This window comes from Theropithecus gelada, chromosome 1 (assembly GCF_003255815.1).
Source record: "Theropithecus gelada isolate Dixy chromosome 1, Tgel_1.0, whole genome shotgun sequence".
In the NCBI taxonomy this organism is placed as follows: Eukaryota; Metazoa; Chordata; class Mammalia; order Primates; family Cercopithecidae; genus Theropithecus; species Theropithecus gelada.
Genome location: NC_037668.1, coordinates 61693186 through 61708621, shown reverse-complemented (window position 1 = coordinate 61708621; position 15436 = coordinate 61693186). Strand labels below are relative to the sequence as shown.

Sequence of the window (15436 nt, the reverse complement as noted above, 5' to 3'; positions counted from 1 at the left end):
CCAGGATGCAAAACAAAACACTACTAGCTTTAGAGACTATTTTCCTAATTATTACACTAAATTGCAGGCCTTTCAGATATTCTCCAAAGGCCTCTTCATTCCAGGCCTTATGCTTAGCATTGGGATCCACAGATGAAGCAGATATGGGCCCTGACCTTGGAGAGCTCAAAGTCTTGAGGCAGAAACATGAAGGAAATAGACAAGCCAGTGCAGCGTCGAGGGGTGTGTCCAGAGCTGGGCGAATTTAGAGGTAGAGCACTAGGAATCTGGGAAGGTGTCACTAAGGAGATGTCACTTGAACACAAGTCTTAAAGAAGAAATGGGAGTTGGGAGATAGCAGGGGGATAAATGGGGTGGGAAGAATAGTCCAGGCAGGGGAACAGTGGTATAAAGGAGCTGAAGTGAGTGTACCATGGTGATATTCAGGGAATTGAATGCCATTCTATATGGCTGGTGTGATATTGTGAAATATATATTTGGTCTTTGTCTCTTGTCCTGACATACGGCTGCTGAAATCCTTGGAATCTCCAAAGTGATACACATCTTATGAATGCTAGTGGGTTGACTGTTGGCTTGCCATCCCTAAATATCTTCAAGATGGGGGTTGGGGCCGGGCGCGGTGGCTCAAGCCTGTAATCCCAGCACTTTGGGAGGCCGAGACGGGTGGATCACGAGGTCAGGAGATCAAGACCATCCTGGCTAACACGGTGAAACCCCGTCTCTACTAAAAATACAAAAAAAAAAACTAGCCGGGCGAGGTGGCGGGCGCCTGTAGTCCTAGCTACTCAGGAGGCTGAGGCAGGAGAATGGCGTGAACCCGGGAGGTGGAGCTTGCAGTGAGCTGAGATCCGGCCACTGCACTTCAGCCTGGGCGACAGAGCGAGACTCCGTCTCAAAAAAAAAAAAAAAAAAAAAAAGATGGGGGTTGGTTACTGGGAAGACCAAGCCATGATTAAAGAGTTGGGATTTTCAGTGTCAACTTGCAACCTCAGAAGGAGAGAGGGGCTGAAGGTTGAGTTGATCACCCCTGGCCTGTGATTTAATTAATCATGCCTATGTAGTGAAGATTCTATAAAAACTCAGAAAGACTGGGCTCAAGGAGCTTCCAGATAGTGGAACACGTGGAGGTTCTTGGAGAGTGACATGCTCAAAGAAGATGTGGAAGCTCCATGCCCCTTCCTGCATACCTTGCCCTGTCCATCTCTTCATCTGGTGGTCATTGGTATCTTCTGTAATATTCTTTATAATAAACCAGTAAATGTAAGTCAGTGTTTCCCTGAGTCCTATGAACCACATTAGCAAATTAATCAAATCTGGGGAGGGGGGTTCTGGGAATCTTGCTTTACAGTCAGTTGGTCAGAAGTAAAGGTAAAACAACCTGGGTCTTGTGATTGACATCTGCAGTGGGAGGCAGTCTTGTGAGACTGAGCCCTTAACCTACAGGACCTGATGCTAACTCCAGGTAGATGTCAGAGTTGAATTGTATTGTAGGACATCCAGCCTGCCTCCACTGTAGAAATGATTGCTTATTTGCTGTGTGGGGAACCCCATCCCACCTCCTTTTGGTTACAGAGGTATTCTGTGTTGATTGTCGTGGAGTGAGAGCAGAGGAAAAACAGTTTGTTTTCCTACAGCTGAAAAGTTGGGAGTAGGCTGGCTATTTGCTTGTTTATTGTTATTGTTGTTTGGGGAGAGAGTGGATGACTGCTGGGAGAAGCAGCAGAGGCCAGATTACAAAGGGTCTTGTCACCATGCCAGGGGGAGGCAAAGCTACCCAGAGCTCCAACTGTGTTTACAATGTTTTATTTCCTTTGTGGGTGTTGTATATACAGGTGCTTATTATATGATTCTTCATCCTTGTGTCTCTGAAAGATTCTTAGTTTTGAAAATGATGTAGAAAAAATAGAAGCATTTAGGAGGTAAACAAACCCAAAGGATAGACTGAAATCATCACCTCTCCTTACAGAGACGTAGTTCTGGGAAGGTGCCCTAAAGTCTCAAGCTTTCTTTGCATAAACTCACACGATCAGAGACAATCACCAACTCCAAGAATGTTAGACAGTGGCCTGGTTGGAAACCACTTTTATAGTTTGGATCTCAGACCCAAGGACAAAAGTTCACTCATGTCTGTCTTTAGTGCAAGTTCTCTAGATTAAGCCTGAGGAAACTTTTAGGATTCTGGTCTTAGTTATCTAGGACGTTCCTGCTGGCTTCGTACTAGTCATAAGTTGATCAGTATGCCACCTCTGTTCCCAAACAAGATATTAAAAATTACAGGGCAAATGCAATGTAGTATCCTGGATTGGATCTCGGAAGAGAAGAAGGACATTTGTGGAAAATCAGGCAAAATCCGATAAAGTCTACAGCTTAGTGAATAGTAAAATACCTATGTTAATTTCTCAGTCTTGACAAATGTGCCATGGTTATTTAAGCTGTTGACATTTAGGAAAAATTGGATAAAGAGTATATAGGAACTTTCTGTGCCATCTTTGCAGCTTTTCTATAAATCTGAAATTATTTCAAAATTAGGAGTCTATTTAAAAATTCAGGTGGGTTGGGCAGGGCTAAGGATTTAGCTCTGTCGCAGGCCACTAGAGCCCTCTTCCCAGTTGACGACTGTGTAGAGTTGTTGAGCCAGTAATCAGTGGGTCTTATTGTGATAAACTCTAGCTCATCTTTCCCTTTCTTGTGCATTTATAAGTGCCTTGTTGAAGCTAGTATATTCCATATCTGTTGTATTTTCCTGCTTTCCCACCCAGTAACTCTTTTCAAAAGGAAATAAAGATGATAATAATGCACTTTGCAGAGAAACTCAACTTGATCAAAAGATTTGCCAGAGGATGCCTGGAAATAGCATGGTTTCTTACCACATTTTAAGAAATTTATCTACTAAAGTTGCATGTTCATATGCCTTTTCAGACTCTGAAGCAATGCAGACTTGTTTTGCTGAAGAAACAAAGGGAGAAAGAGGGATTCTAGGGTAGTAGAGCACCGCAGTCATAATGGACCCGTATTGAACCTACACGTGCCATTACATGTTAACCTTTCTTGGAGCTTTCTTGTGTCCACTTCGCTAGGAGGGACCCAAGAAGGTGGACTAAAGGAGAGCCAGTCACCCATGGAAGCATCCCATTTTGACTTCGAGATCTGGTGACCTTTCAGTCTTTCCCAGACAGGCTACATGGCAAATTGTCCTCCACTTACATCATTCTAATTGTCCCTGCTGATTAATGAGGTCATTTACAGTATCAATTATTATCCTATCAAGAGAATGAATATGAGACTGAAACAAATGCCCATGAACTTGCTTATTCTATTAAAAAATAAAGTAATGAGAGATGATTGATGGTGTGTGCCCCAAGAGAAGGCACGGGAAGGGATAGACAGGAGAGAGAGGTAGAAATGAGCATGTTCTGATTAGGGGTTAAAAGAGGCTTTTGTTTAAAAGTAGTTTGCTGTTGACCTCTTCCTTCCAAAGCCACTTCTTGAGAGAGCTCTCCAAACTCCTTGTCTCACGTGCTTCCTTCCCATCACCAGCTTCCCGTTTGTCCCCCAGTTTCAGCCTTGCCACTGACACTACTCCCGAGCAGGTCACCACCACTGTCCTCATTGCCAAATCCACAGACCCTCTTGGTCGTCTCTTATCGAGCCCCTCAAAAGTGTTTGCTGCCAATGACCTAATTCTTCTGGAAACACTTATACCACCAATTCCTCATTCATTCATTCATTCAATCTTGTGTATATTTACTGAGCATCCACTGTGCACCAGGCACCGAGCCAGGGACTGAGCATACTAGAGTAAGCATGATGGACACAGTCCTTCTTGTTCTAAATGGAGTTTGCATTCAGATAGAGGAAGATAGGCAATTAACAAGTACACACATATAAATGAGCTGTGTTAGTCTGGGTTCTCCAGAGAAATACAACCTACAGGATACTCAATAGATCCTATAGGATACTCTCTCTCTGTTTCTTACACACACACACACGTATACACACACACAGACACAGTTGTTCTATTTCGGCCCTTAATGGATTGGATGATCCCCACCCCCATTAGTGAGGGCAGTATACTGATTCAAATGTTAATCTCAACCAGAACCTCCCTCACAGACACACCCAGAATAATGTTTAACCAAATATCTGGGCATCCTGTGCCCTGTAAAGTTGGCATCTGATATTAACCATCACAAATCCACCCCTTGTCAACTCAGCACTATATACATCTTAAAACACACTTAATTGCTAAATAAAGACAATAACAAACTTACAATTTTGCCTAACATGATATGACTATCCTGCATACTATTGAAAAGGCATTAACCCCTCACCCAGAGGAGGAGACAAAATCTTGAAATGATGTTTACTCTTCTTGATATCCTGCAACTTAAATACTATGGTGTAAAAATAACAATACTTAAATACCATAACATAAAGTTATTATATCTTATGTTATATGAAAAGGGAATAAGAAAACAAATATGTATTACTTAATATGTATGTATGTGTGTATATATTTATATATTTATATTTATATATATTTATATACACATATATGAATAGATATATCCTTATATACACATGCAAACACTCATAACAAAATAAAGAGGGATACTCATAACAATGACAGTCTTTATTTCTGTAACTGGCCATGTGGTCACAGCTGGTATTTATAACTAACTCTTTCACTACCCATTCTGTATTCCTTTTGTCTTCAGCAAGCATCACAGCTGATCATGGTTCTTTCCCACGTAGGGTGACCTAAACTTAAAGTGCCTGAGCCATTAATAGTCCTGCCCTGATTGAGTTGTTCTGATTTTTTCATTGACCTTAATCATAGGCCATGATAATACTAAGAGACGCCCTAAGGGATCTTCTTTATTCCAGACATACTCTTCCTTACCTCCATTGTGGAGTAGCAGTCCCATTTCCGTTCGGTAGCCATAATCAATCACCCTGGCTAGCATAGTTACTCTTTTCTTTGCCTGTTGATTCAGAGGTATGAGAGGTATGAGGAGTACAAAGTGGCCAGGTAGCAGTCTTAACTTTCAGCACAGTAGGATCATTGTTGTAACACCTGGAACTAAGACCTCTGGGCTAGCATAGCATTAACTTTCAGCTCAGTAGGACCATTGTTGTGACACCTGGTGGAGGCATATTCCTCCCTTTGGAACTAAGACCTCTGGGCTAGCATAGCATAAGGTCATAGAACAGGAAGCAGACATTTTGTTAGTCTGTCACTAGAGATGATAGTGAGTGGAGCTACTGCTATTTCCATCCCTTGATTTCTAGACTTGTGAATCCTGGCTATGGGAGAAAGAGCACTATATATGGATGCTGATTCAGAGCATATGCAACCTTCTGGAGAACCGTGCCCCAGCCCTGCAAGGTATTGCCACCTAGCTGGCATTGTAATTGAGTCTTCAAAAGGCCATTTCACTGTTTTACCAAGCCAGCTGCTTCAGGATGGAGGGCTTACATGGTAGGACCAGTGAATCCCATGAGCATGAGCCCACTGCCACACTTCTTTGGCTATAAAGTGAGTTTATTAATCAGAAGCAGCACAGTGTGGAATACCATGACAGTGGATAAGGCATTATGTAAGTCCAAGGATGGTAGTTTTGGCAGAAGCATTGCATACCGGGAAGGCAAATTCATATCCAAAACAACTGTCTATTACAGTAAGAACAAAACACTTCCCCTTCTGCAATGGAAGCAGCCCAGTGTTATCAAACTGCCACCAGGGTAGTTGGCTTATCACCCCAGGGAAGGGTACCATATTGGGAACCCCGCTTCTGGTACCAAAATCTGTTTTGGTCTCTTTGGGTTGCCATCACAAAATACTCATAGACTGGGTGGCTTAAGTAATAGAAATTTATTTTCTAACTGTCCTGGAGGCTAAAATGCAAGATCAGGGTGCCAAAATGGCATGATTCTTGTGAGAGGTTTTATTCTGGCTTGCAGATGGCTGCATTCTCACTGCATCTTCACATTGCAGAGAGAGTTGGCAAGAGAGGCAGACAAAGGTGTCCCTTCTCATAAGGGCACTACTCTCATGATGGAAGTCCCATCCTCATGACCTCATCTAATCTTAATTACCTCCCAAAGATCCCACCTCCAAATACCAATACATTGAGGTTCAGGGCTTCAACATATAAACTTTGGGAGCACACAAGCACTGAGTCCGTTACATAAGCCGTTCAGGTAGTGGTAAATGTTATGAGAAAAATAAAGCAGAGCAACTGGCAGAGTATGACGAGGTGCAATCAATGGAACCTGATTGGGAAGTGATACCTCAATTGTTTTCACATGTCAGTCCCTTAAATCTCGCCACTGTCTTCAGGGTTTTGTGTCTTCTTTTGTGGCACCTCACTCTCGATACACTTGGATTGGATCTTACGGGTGAGCAAGTCCCTGTTTTACAGAGTGTGTCACTAAAAGGGATTTAAAAGATGGCATCTGGGGTTGGGGGGGCAAAACCCAGTTCCAAATTCCAGCTGAAAATTATCCTAAGGGTCCAGGCAGAAAAGCAGAATTCAGGGATAAGGCAACAGTTCAGAATCCAGGGTCATCTACCGTAATATGAACGATGCTCCTGAAAGATGTGCAACATAGTGACCCTGAAAAATCCTAGAAGCTGAAGCAGAGTTACAGGTTCACATCAGACGCTGGGAAGCAGGGCCTGAGAAAGTCCCTGAACCACCTGCAAAAACTCTCCAGTGACCAAGCTCTCTTACTGCCCCTGTGGCTCCTCCCTCTCTTATTTACAGATGAGGCCCACAGGCAAAGCCTCTTTACTATTAGCTGCAAATATCAATGGTTTGGATATAATTCAGGTTGACCCTCCACTGTTCACAACCTGTGACCTGGGCTTGGGTAATCACGTTTCACACTGCACAGCTGTGGGCTCAGCATACCCTGCAATCCTAGCCTGAGCAAAACCCCCGGAACCCCTCTTGCTGAGAAGTGTCTCTCCACAGTTCCTTCTGGAGAAGGAACCATGGTTCTGGGGACCATGGTTCTGGAAGCTCCTGTTTATCCTGGTTCCCTGGAGTATTGGAAACAATGGGCATGGTGTCCTGGTGCCTGACCCTGCCCTCCAAGTGGGCCAACAAGCATTTCTATCTAGTTCACAAAGACAGGGCCTGATATTCTCCCATTTCATGGCGAACACCTTCTGGTGGTGGCTGTGCAGCAGCTGATAATAATGATGATGTTTGGTATTAACGTGTGCACAGGTGCTGCCTGTAGCACTCTGTAAAGTGCTGTCTTTAAATGGAGACGTAATCTTTCAAACCAGGTGCAGTGCTCAAAACCGGCTCTGGCGGCCAACAGGAAGTGCATTGTGGTACAGAGCAGGTAAGGAGAGGACTCCTATTCTCTCTGCCTGTCTTCTCCATCCTCTTGCAGGCATGTTCGCATCTTGAGCCTTCTTAGAGTTCTCAGAGGCTCCACCTGCTCCCTCCCCAGGTTGGCCCCAGCAGCTGTTTAAGGGGGTAGGTGGGCACAAAGCCCTCAGGATGGAGAATCTGCTGACCATTCACTGATATTTTTACAATTGTTGTTGTCTGTGTCTCTCTGATACATGAGGAACAAAAAATGCAGAGATCTTCCAGATGATGCCAGTCCTAGCCTGGCACCATCTGAGGGCCTGGGTAAATCTCAGCTGTTCCATCAAACCTCCTGGAGTGGTCCGAACTTTAAGGACTGCCTTGACAGAGAGCAGTTTCCATTCCTAAATGGGTGATGTCACTAAGCCTGATTTAGGGGAGGTAGATATGGAAGGTAGCACCTGTGCACGGGTTAATAACAAACATCATCATTATTATCAGCTGCTGCATAGCCACCGCCAGAAGGCGTTGGCCATGAAGTGGGAGGCAGGCTTCTGGAACATGACGACCTCTCTTCCTCAAAGCTTCCTTCCCCATTTCCATCCTTGCCAACCTCCTGACACATGGTGTTGGATACTTCAGTCTCTGTCATGGAAGACCAAGCTGGCTCAGGGGTTTTCAGGCTTCTGTGGAAGTAAATGAAGTCTGCATCTGCTAGAAGGTTGGGCAGCCTCCAGAAAAATCCCCTCTCATGGGGAGCCTGGTAATTAAGTAGTCATGGCAAACAAGTGGAGGAGGAACATCTGTTTGTATCCATTTGTTCTCCTGTCATTAGTTGGGGAACGATTCTATAAATTACATGTAAAGTTGTGTTTTGTCTTTCCTCTGCTTGTACCATCCTCTTTGTTTAAGATGACCTCAGTATCCTACCACAGACCGCCATGCCCTTTGGATGATTGGCTAACAATTTATCTTTTTAGATCAGCTCAGACTGATGCATCAGATTCCCTGGATGCATCCTTATCACTGCACTTACTATTTTGCATTGTAACTGTGTTCAATAATAATAAAATTAATTACCTCCTATGGTGTATCTGGCACTGTTCTCAATGCTAGGGTTAGATAAGTGAACTAAATGGATAGAAATCCCTGCCCTCGTGGAATTCACACACTGGTGGGAAAAGGTAGACTTAATAAATAAGGAGTGATCAAATATATAGGAAGTCAGATTATGGTAAGTGTTAGGAGAAATGCAGGACAAGGGGAATCAGGAATCAGGAAATGGGACAGGAGGGGAGGAGGGTTGCAATTTTAAATAGAGTAGTCATCAAAGCCTCTGTGTAAAGGATATGTGAACAAAGACCTGCAGAAGATGAAGGAACAAGCCATACACATCTGGGGGAAGAGATGAGGTAGCTGGAGGAAACTGAGAGAAGAGCAGGTGTAAAGGCCCTGAGGCAGAACTTGCTAGGTGTGTTTTAGGAACAGCAAGTGGCCGTTATGGTTATAGTGAGTGAGCAGGGGGAGGTAGTTGGTGATAAGGAGGGGGGTGATGGAGTGGGAACAGGTAGTGGCAGCAGAGGATTCCCCAGGGACTTTAGACCATTACGAAGACTTTGGCTTTTTTTTTTTTTTTTGCTGTATTTATTTATTTTTAATTTTTATTTTTTATTATACTTTTAAGTTCTAGGGTACATGTGCACAACATGCAGGTTTGTTACATATGTATAAATGTGCCATGTTGGTGTGCTGCACCCATTAACTCATCATTTACATTAGGTGTATCTCCTAATGCTATCCCTCCCCCCTCCCCACAGCAGGCCTCAATGTGTGATGTTCTCCTTCCTATGTCCAAACGATCTCATTGTTCAATTCCCACCTATGAGTGAGAACATGTGGTGTTTGGTTTTCTGTTCTTGTGATAGTTTGCTGAGAATGATGGTTTCCAGCTGCATCCATGTCTCTACGAAGGACACAAACTCATCCTTTTTTATGGCTACATAGTATTCCATGGTGTTTATGTACCACATTTTCTTAATCCACGGACATTTGGGTTGATTCCAAGTCTTTTGTGAATGGTGCCGCAATAAACATGTGTGCATGTGTCTTTATAGCAGCATGATTTATAATCCTTTGGGTATATACTCAGTAATGGGATGGGTGGGTCAAATGGTATTTCTAGTTCTAGATCCTTGAGGAATCGCCATACTGTTTTCCATAATGGTTGAACTAGTTTACGGTCCCACCAACAGTATAAAAGTGTTCCTATTTCTCCACATCCTCTCCAGCACCTGTTTCCTGACTTTTTAATGATTGCCATTCTAACTGGTGTGAGATGGTATCTCATTGTGGTTTTGATTTGCATTTCCCTGATGGCGAGTGATGATGAGCATTTTTTCATGTGTCTGTTGGCTTTATAAATGTCTTCTTTTGAGAAGTGTCTGTTCATATCCTTTGCCCACTTTTTGATGGGGTTGTTTTTTATTGTAAATTTGTTTGAGTTCTTTGTAGATTCTGGATATTAGCCCTTTGTCACATGAGTAGATTGCAAAAATGTTCTCCCATTCTGTAGGTTGCCTGTTCACTCTGATGGTAGTAGTTTCTTTTGCTGTTCAGAAACTCTTTAGTTTAATTAGATCCCATTTGTCAATTTTGGCTTTTGTTGCCATTGCTTTTGGTGTTTTAGACATGAAGTCCTTGCCCATGCCTCTGTCCTGAATGGTATTACCTAGGTTTTCTTCTAGGGTTTTTATGGTTTTAGGTCTAACATTTAAGTCTCTAATCCATCTTGAATTAATTTTCTGTATAAGGAGAAAGGAAAGGATCCAGTTTCAGCTTTCTACTCATGGCTAGCCAATTTTCCCAGCACCATTTATTAAATAGGGAATCTTTTCCCCATTTCTTGTTTTTGTCAGGTTTGTCAAAGATCAGATGGCTGTAGATGTGTGGCATTATTTCTGAGGGCTCTGTTCTGTTCCATTGGTCTATATCTCTGTTTTGGTACCAGTACCATGCTGTTTTGGTTACTGTAGCCTTGTAGTATAGTTTGAAGTCAGGTAGCATGATGCCTCCAGCTTTGTTCTTTTGGCTCAGGATTGTCTTGGCAATGTGGGCTCTTTTTTGGTTCCATATGAACTTTAAGGCAGTTTTTTCTAATTCTGTGAAGAAAGTCATTGGTAGCTTAATGGGGATGGCATTGAATCTATAAATTACCTTGGGCAGTATGGCCATTTTCACAATATTGATTCTTCCTATCCATGAGCATGGTATGTTCTTCCATTTGTTTGTGTCCTCTTTTATTTCACTGAGCAGTGGTTTGTAGTTCTCCTTGAAGAGGTCCTTCACATCCCTTGTAAGTTGGATTCCTAGGTATTTTATTCTCTTTGAAGCAATTGTGAATGGGACTTCACTCATGATTTGGCTCTCTGTTTGTCTGTTACTGGTGTATAAGAATGCTTGTGATTTTCGCACATTAATTTTGTATCCTGAGACTTTGCTGAAGTTGCTTATCAGCTTAAGGAGATTTTGGGCTGAGATGATGGGGTTTTCTAAATATACAATCATGTCATCTGCAAACAGACAGTTTGACTTCTTCTTTTCCTAATTGAATACCCTTTATTTCTTTCTCTTGCCTGATTGCCCTGGCCAGAACTTCCAATATTATGTTGAATAGGAGTGGTGAGAAAGGACATCCGTGTCTTGTGCCAGTTTTCAAAGGGAATGCTTCCAGTTTTTGCCCATTCAGTATGATATTGGTTGTGGGTCTGTCATAAATAGCTTTTATTATTTTGAGATACATTCCATCAATACCGAATTTATTGAGAGTTTTTAGCATGAACGGCTGTTGAATTTTGTCAAAGGCCTTTTCTGCATCTATTGAGATAATCATGTGGTTTTTGTCTTTGGTTCTCTTTATATGCTCAATTACGTTTATTGATTTGCATATGTTGAACCAGCCTTGCATCCCAGGGATGAAGCCCACTTGATCATGGTGGATCAGCTTTTTGATGTGCTGCTGGATTCAGTTTGCCAGTATTTTATTGAGGATTTTTGTGGTGATGTTCATCAGGGATATTGGTCTAAACTTCTCTTTTTTTGTTGTGTCTCTGCCAGGCTTTGGTATCAGGATGATGTTGGCCTCATAAAATAAGTTAGGGAGGATTCCCTCTTTTTCTATTGATTGGAATAGTTTCAGAAGGAATGGTACCAGCTACTCCTTATACCTCTGGTAGAATTTGGCTATAGATTCCATCTGGTCCTGGACTCTTTTTGGTTGGTAGGCTATTAATTTCAGAGCCTGCTATTGGTCTATTCAGGGATTCAACTTCTTCCTGGTTTAGTCTTGGGAGAGTGTATGTGTCCAGGAATTTATCCATTTCTTCTAGATTTTCTAGTTTATTTGCGTAGAGGTGTTTGTAGTATTCTCTGATGGTAGTTTGTATTTCTGCAGGGTCGGTGGTGATATCCCCTTTATCATTTTTTTATTGCATCTGTTTGATTCTTCTCTCGTTTCTTCTTTATTAGTCTTGCTACCAGTCTATCAATTTTGTTGATCTCTTCAAAAAACCAGCTCCTGGATTCATTGATTTTTTGAAGGGTTTTTTGTGTCTCTATCTCCTTCAGTTCTGCTCTGATCTTAGCTAGCTTTTGAATGTGTTTGCTCTTGCTTCTCTAGTTCTTTTAATTGTGATGTTAGGGTGTCAATTTTAGGTCTTTCCTGCTTTCTGTTGTGGGCATTTGCTATAAATTTCCCTCTACACACTGCTTTAAATGTGTCCAAGAGATTCTGGTATGTTGTATCTTTGTTCTCATTGGTTTCAAAGAACATCTTTATTTCTGCCTTTATTTCGTTATGTACCCAGTAGGCATTCAGGAGCAGGTTGTTCAGTTTCCATGTAGTTGAGCGGTTTTGATTGAGTTTCTTAGTCCTGAGTTCTAGTTTGATTGCCCTGTGGTCTGAGAGACAGTTTGTTATTATTTATGTTCTTTTACATTTGCTGAGGAGTGTTTTACTTCGAACTATGTGGTCAATTTTGGAATTAGTGGGATGTGGTGCAGAGAAGAATGTATATTCTGTTGAGTTGGAGTGGAGAGTTCTGTAGATGTTTATTAGGTCCGCTTGGTGCAGAGCTGAGTTCAATTCCTGGGTATCCTTGTTAATTTACTGTCTCATTGATCTGTCTAATGTTGACAGTGGGGTGTTAAAGTCTCCCATTATTATGGTATGGGGGTCTAAGTCTCTTTGTAAGTCTCTAAGGACTTGCTTTATGAATCTGGGTGCTCCTGTATTGGGTACATATATATTTAGGATAGTTAGCTCTTCTTGGTGAATTGATCCCTTTACCATTATGTAATGGCCTTCTTTGTCTCTTTTGATCTTTGTTGATTTAAAGTCTGTTTAATCAGAGACTAGGATTGCAACCCCTGCCTTTTTTTTGTTTTCCATTTGCTTGGTAGATCTTCCTCCATCCCTTTATTTTGAGCCTATATGTGTCTCTGCATGTAAGATGGGTCTCCTGAATACAGCACAATGATGGATATTGACTCTTTATCCAATTTGCCAGTCTGTGTCTTTTAATTGGACCATTAGTCTATTTACATTTAAGGTTAAAATTGTTATGTGTGAACTTGATCCTGTCATTATGATATTAGCTGGTTATTTTGCTCGTTAGTTGATGCAGTTTCTTCCTAGCATTGATGGTCTTTACATTTTGGCATGGTTTTGCAGTGGCTGGTACCAGTTGTTCCTTTCCATGTTTAGTCCTTCCTTCAGGATCTCTTGTTGGGCAGGCCTGGTGGTGACAAAATCTCTAAGCATTTGCTTGTCGGTAAAGGATCTTATTTCTCCTTCACTTATGAAGCGTAGTTTTGCTGGATATGAAATTCTGGGTTGAAAATTCTTTTCTTTAAGAATGTTGAAGATTGGTCCCCACTCTCTTCTGGCTTGGGGAGTTTCTGCCGAGAGATCTGCTGTTCGTCTGATGGGCTTCCCTTTGTGGGTAACCCGACCTTTCTCTCTGGCTGCCCTTAAGATTTTTTCCTTCATTTCAACTTTGGTGAATCTGGCAATTATGTGTCTTGGAGTTGCTCTTCTCAAGGAGTATCTTTGTGGCATTCTCTGTATTTCCTGAATTTGAATGTTGGCCTGCCCTACTAGGTTGGGGAAGTTCTCCTGCATAATATCCTGCAGAGTGTTTTCCAACTTGGTTCCATTCTTCCCGTCACTTTCAGGCACAGCAATCAGATGTAGATCTGGTCTTTTCACATAATCCCATATTTCTTGGAGGCTTTGTTCATTTCTTTTTACTCCTTTTTCTCTGCACTTCTCTTCTCGCTTCATTTCATTCATTTGATCTTCAATCACTAATAATCTTTCTTCCAGTTGATCAAGTTAGTTACTGAAGCTTGTGCATTTGTCACGTAGTTCTCGTGTCATGGTTTTCATCTCTGTCAGTTCGTTTATGGACTTCTCTGCATTTGTTATTCTAGTTATCCATTCTTCCTTTCTTTTTTCAAGGTTTTTAGTTTCTTTTGTGCTGGGTACATAGTTCTTCCTTTAGCTCTGAGAGGTTTGATAGACTGAAGCCTTCTTCTCTCAAGTCGTCAAAGTCATTCTCCATCCAGCTTTGTTCTGTTGCTGGCGATGAGCTGCATTCCTTTGGAGGGGGAGAGGCCCTCTGACTTTTTGAATTTCCAGCTTTTCTGCACTGCTTTTCCCCCATCTTTGTGGTTTTATCTGCCTTCCGTCTTTGATGATGGTGATGTACTGATGGGGTTTTGGTGTGGGTGTCCTTTCTGTTTGTTAGTTTTCCTTCTAACAGTCAGGACCCTCAGCTGCAGGTCTGTTGGAGTTTGCTGGAGGTCCACTCCAGACCCTGTTTGCCTGGGTAGCAGCATCGGAGGCTGCAGAAGATAAAATATTGCTGAACAGCGAGTTTTGCTGTCTGATTCTTGCTCTGGAAGCTTTGTCTCAGAGGTGTACCCAGCTGTGCAAGGTGTGAGGTGTCCGTCTGCACCTAGTGGGGGATGTCTCCCAGTTAGGTTACTCGTGGGTCAGGGACCCACTTGAGCAGGCAGTCTGTCCATTCTCAGATCTCAGCCTCCATTCTCAGATCTCAACCTCCATGCTGGGAGAACCACTGCTCTCTTCAAAGCTGTCAGACAGGGACATTTACATCTGCAGAGGTTTCTGCTGCTTTTTGTTTAGCTGTGGCCTGTCCCCAGAGGTGGAGTCTACAGAGGCAGGCAGGCCTCCTTGAGCTGTGGTGGGCTCCACCCAGTTCAAGCTTCCAGGTGGCTTTGTTTACCTACTTAAGCCTCAGCAATGGCGGGCACCCCTCCCCCAGCCTTGCTGCCACCTTGCAGTTAGATCTCGGACTACTGTGCTAGCAATGAGGGAGGCTCCATGGGCGTGGGACCCTCTGGGCCAGGCATGGGATATAATTTCCTGGTGTGCTGTTTACTAAGACCCTTGGTAAAGCGCAGTATTAGGGTGGGAGTTACCTGATTTTCCAGGTGTTGCGTGTCTCAGTTTTCCTTGGCCAGGAAAAAAAATTCCCTTCCCCGTTGCACTTCCCAGGTGAGGCAATGCCTCGCCCTGCTTCAACTCTCACTGGTTGGGCTGCACCCACTGACCAGCACTGACTGTTCAACACACCCCAGTGAGATGAACCCGGTACCTCAGTTGAAAATGCAGAAATCACCCGTCTCCTGTGTCGCACACCCTGGGAGCTGGAGGCTGGAGCTGTTCCTGTTCGGCCATCTTGGGTGCCCCCTAATTGCTGTATTTGGCTTTTACGCCAAATTGAGTGAGATGCCTTTGGAAGGGTTTCGAGCAGAGAAGTGACATGATCCTACTTAAGATGATCACACAGGCTGCTGTGTTAAGGAGGATCTCTAGGTGGACTAGGAGGAAAGTAAGAAGACTGGTTAGGAGGTTATTGCAGTAATTGAGGCAAGAGATGGTGGTGTCTTGTTCCAGGATGGTAGTAATGAAGGTGATGAGAACTGGCTGGATTTCTAGATAAATTAATGTAAATGCCTCCATTTGAGGGTAAATCTCTCGAGAGCAAGTCCATGTCTTATGAATTTTTATCCTGAGAACC

At 42.8% G+C, this 15436-nt stretch overlaps 1 protein-coding gene across 1 annotated transcript in view; it reads left to right on the top strand.

Annotated features, from left to right (window-relative positions):
• Positions 1-15436, top strand: part of CSMD2 (CUB and Sushi multiple domains 2) — a 655178-nt gene that overhangs the window by 100367 nt on the left and 539375 nt on the right. The gene's annotated exons all lie outside the window — the stretch shown is intronic.